Here is a 4871-nt window from a genome sequence, read left to right on the forward strand (position 1 = left end):
CGGACTGGAAAAGCAAAGCCACAAAAGCTGTAGTAGTAAGACTGTATTTTCAAAGAATGACGACTATGTACTTCACTTCCAGTTTCATACCACATTCAGGACCTTAGGACAGCATAAAGGCAAGACTTGTAACACTGAACATTTTCAGTACAAACACATAATGTGCTAATAAGTGCTAGGAAAGAAAAGGTGACAAGGGACAACTTAGGCAAGTAAACAAGACATAAGATAGAAGCAATTCTCAAAGTTGCAGACGTCCAAAATAATAAACCATCAAGCAACAGAAAACAGCTTTGTGAATTCCATCAACAGGAGAGAGCATCAAACTGTGAATTCCCTCAACAGGAGACAGCATCTCAACGAAGTCATGTTCACACAGGCACAGCAAATTTGGTCCTTCAAAAACCAATGGAGGTACTATAAAAGGTCTGAGCTAATGTATACTTCAACATGTCGAAACAAAAAAATAAGGCAGAGCATCTCAACAAAGAACTGTTAACAGAGAAATACTCCTGCTTGCTAGAGTGACCTGAGCCTAGTTTTGGGCTCCAAACTCCTCCTTGCTCATGAATATCGCGACCGGCTCACCAGGGGAAGGTGGATTCTTGTCTAGCACAGGAGTGTGCCTTCCAGCCTTGTCACGAGCAGCTCCATCAAACGCCGACAGGACCTCGACATGCTCGAGCCCCAGCTGCCTCCTGATCAGCTCCAGGTTCTCTTCAAGCACATCTATCTCGCCAAAAGGAAGCTTCAGATTTAGAGCCTGCGGACCAACGTTCCTTGCTTCGTCTTTCTTGAACCTGATAAAAGGCATGCAGAGCTTCTGGACTTGCTTAAAGTTTGTTTCGCGGTCGATGAAGCAGTTCTTCAGTGCTTCGTTAATCTCCTCGTCAGGGGCAAAGTAGCGTGCTTGGCTATCAAAATTTGATTGGAGCACCCTCAGGCATTGCTCTTTCCATCCATCATAGTGCTCGTTTACGTAGATCAGGCCAACAGTGAGCTTGCTTTCTGCTGGAGGAGGTGCAGCTCCCTTCTTGGGCTTCTTGGAACCAGACTCTTGCTTCTGAAGCAGCTTCCTCATCAAAACAATGGAGTCCTGCAAATATTTGTTTGCACTTCTTAGAGTAGGATTCGGAGTGCCTGCAACAGGCCAGCCAGCTTTTATTGCGAAACCTTCCTTCTTCAGGATCTTTTGCCACACATGCTCAGCATAGTGTGGGCAGATCGGGGTGATAAGCCTGGTCTGGACTTCCATAAACCGGCCCAACAACTCACGGTTCATGCCCGCAGATCCACAAGAAAGTCTGTACTCGTCTCTAGCCAACTGTAGGTCATAGAACCCAGACTTCAGGGCATCTCTGAACATGAAGTTGTTGTAGCTCTTCTCAGTTTCTTTTACAGCAATGTTGATCTCATTGGCAAACACATTATCGGCATAAGTAGAGGGAGGACCGCTTCTCAGAGAAGATTCAGCAGCTACAACTTCTTCCATCCATGCAATTTCCTTTGTAAGCCTCAAAATAGCAGCATTTGCAGTTTCAAAAACGAAGTTTGCATCATCCATACCATCACCAGCATCAGCAAGAGCAAACCTAGTGGCATCCGAAGAGAATTCTTCAATGGCCTGCCGAAGAGTTCGGAAGTTTCCTGTTGACTTGGACATCTTCTCAGAGTTGAGCATAAGATGTCCATTGCAGCGGAAGCCACGAGGCCAGTGATGCTCTGGAACAAGCTCCCAGATACCCGAATATCAAAGGGGTACCAATACTCAAATTCTTGCTTCATTCTGCTCAAGAGGGCAGGAGAGATGTCGCTCTTCGGCGCTGGACCATCACAGAACACATGCTCCCATACTTCATCAGTCATTTCTTCTGGCTTGACAGAAGATACTTCTTGTCCATACATGTTACCATTTTGTAGAAGATGTGCAATGGTGTAATAAGCCATGTATAGGGTTGAATCAGAAAGAGATTCCACCAGGAACTGCTCATCCCATGGAATGCGAGTACCGAGGCCAAAAGAACGTGAACATGCCCACTGGTTCAGCCAGCCCAGCGTGTGTTCAAATCCATTACGGGTTTCAGCCGAGAATGTATTCATATTTTCCAAACACTTGACTGCCTTCTGCTTCCATTCAGTTTCACCATAAGGTATGTACCACTGATCTGTAAGAGCTACAACACACTCATCACCGGATCTTGACATGACTTTCTTCTCAGGCTCACTATACAATACAGCAGATCCTTCTGCCAGAAGCTTGTTCTTTATCAGTGGCTTCGCTTCTTGAACCTTTCTGCCATCATACTCTCCTACAATCATCACTCCATCTGTAAATCCTTTAAGGTATGTCATCCTTTTTGCTTCAGCAAGCTTCTCCTTATCATTCTGGCTCTTAATCTTAAGATCAAGGCACACCTTCTCAGCTGACTTATCCCCAAATTCAGGAATGTTGATTATTGGTATGACATTAAATGGAAGAACCATACTGTTTTCCTCAAGAAATACATATGGCGGCTAAAGGTTCCACTAAAGATCCGGATTTTTATGTGGTTCTTAAATAAAAAAGTTTTACTAACTAAGGACAATTTGGTGAGAAGGAATTGGACGGGTTCAAAGAAATGTGCATTTTGTTCTGCTGATGAATCCATTGAGCATCTTTTTATTAAGTGTCCCTTTGCAAGATTAATTTGGAGAGTTGTTCATTTTACTTTCAACATCTCACCACCAGCGAATATTAAGAACTTATTTGGTAAGTGGCTTAATGGGATAGATAAGAAAACTAAAGCGCGAATTCGTGTAGGAGTTTGTGCTTTATTATGGGCAATTTGGAATTGTCGTAATGACATTGTTTTTAACAGAGCGGAAGGTATCTTCTTTTTGCAGGTTATCCACAAGGCTACTTATTGGATTCACATGTGGTCGTACCTACAACCGGAGGATCAGCGTATACCTATGGAGTCTGGATGCACTCGACTGATGGCGGTCGTTCGGGCTATCTTCAGCCAGGGTGGTTGGCAGCGTGCTAATAGGATACAATATTCATAGGTGTAAGATGTAAGATGTGGTTTACGTCTATGTTTGTTTCGTTCTTCCGTTGGCTTATCTTTGTGAGCACCTTATGTGATCGTTGAGGTGACGTTTGTAAGACTTTTAAGACTGCTACAGTTCAACTGCTTTAATAAAGGGCTGTGTGCATCTATTTGATGCAGAGGCCGGGTAATACCCATTTCTAAAAAAAAAAAATTAAATGGAAGAACCCACTCATCTTTGACACCAAACTTCGTTCTCAAAGCCGGCTTTGTGATTAAATCTTGCAGTGCCATGTAATCATCTGGCGAATCGCTTGGCACACTTGTCACAATGCCAGTACCTTTATCTGTCAAGATAGTGAGCATGGGAAGCGCATATATGATTTCGTTGAAGGAAAGAGGAGACCTTAATGGCAGACCAATCAGATCATTGCCAGCAAGCTCAACCAAACAGGTAGGCTTTTCCCGGACCCTGGATAGATGCTGATATGCAAGATTAACAGCAGACCTTGCTGTCACAATGAAGACATCAGTTTCATTGTTCTCAAAAGCCCCATACCTCCCATCAGGCAGTACCCAACAGTTTGTTTGCCCATACATCGTCTCAGGTCTCAATGTAGCAGCTGCCAGATAAACATTCTTTCCTTCCAAGGCCTTTAACTTGGGAGGAAAAGGTGGGATCACCTTCATCTTAATCAACACATACTCTTGTGGCTGCACACCTTCACCTGTTGCCCTATCATGATCAGCACAGGGTTGGCCATCCAATGGAGAGTAAATGGTGTACCTCATATCCTTAACAATTTTGCCCATTTTCTTCAGCTTCCTCATCTGCCAGCGAACAAAAGCATCATAGTAAGGATTCATATCAGTGGTTATGAATGAGCGCCTCCAATCACAACCCAGGCCAAAAGCCTTAAGATCTTCCTTTGCCAACGGAGGGAAGTAGGTCAACCAGTGAGAAGGTTCCTGGAATTTGGCAATTCCTTCATCTGACAGGCCAAAGCCCCTCATGATCACCCACTGGAACTTCGGCAAGCCAGTCTTTGCAGCAGCCTTAGATTTCTTACTCTTAAATTTATCCGGCGCAACAGCAACAGCCTGGTCAGCCTGGCTATCCTCTGCTACTTCAGCACTTGAATCATCCTCAGCTGAAGGAAACACCGGAGGATTTCCATACAGTTGAATCTCCCTAGCTAGCTTATCAGCTGAGGCCTTGATGGGCATACCAGTACAGTGAAAACCAAATGGCAAAAGGACATTTGAGCCACGGAGTCTGTGGTATGCAGCACCAAACTCAAGCTTGGACAATGAAAAGGCATGACCCAAGTGTAGCAAGCCATTCATGTAAGGGTATGGGAAGTTGCCAAAGAATTTTTCATCAGGACCTGGAAGTTTATTGCCTGGTTCAGCCTGAAAAACCTTGCTCTCCTCCCAAAATGTTTGAGCATCCGACTGGATCTTCAGCAAAAGGTCTCTTCGTGCATGACTCTTGGCTCCATCAGTATTTGATTACATTTTCCTGAACAATCAACAAAAAGCAGGTGTCAAAGGGCGAACCTCTGGATTTAGTTTAACTCAATTCAGCACTAAACCATACGTTTACATTTTAGATACAAATATAAAAAAAAACACTGTATCCAGGGTAAGACAACAACAGAAACAAGAAATTCGTGTATGGGACACCAATAAAAATGAAAATGCATCGAAGTTAACAACGTCTGGATCTTTCACGGTAAAATCCATGTATGAAGATTATATGAACGGTCATACGATCTATCTTCGTAAATATATTTGGAAACTTAAGATACCACTGAAAGTCAAGATTTTTATGTGGTTTCT

At 43.6% G+C, this 4871-nt stretch overlaps 1 pseudogene; it reads right to left on the reverse strand.

The window, feature by feature from the left end:
• Positions 1-377: 377 nt before the first annotated feature.
• On the reverse strand, positions 378-4547 carry LOC127345119 (leucine--tRNA ligase, cytoplasmic-like; annotated as a pseudogene).
• Positions 4548-4871: the final 324 nt, after the last annotated feature.

Source organism: Lolium perenne, chromosome 3 (assembly GCF_019359855.2).
Source record: "Lolium perenne isolate Kyuss_39 chromosome 3, Kyuss_2.0, whole genome shotgun sequence".
NCBI classification, from domain to species: Eukaryota; Viridiplantae; Streptophyta; class Magnoliopsida; order Poales; family Poaceae; genus Lolium; species Lolium perenne.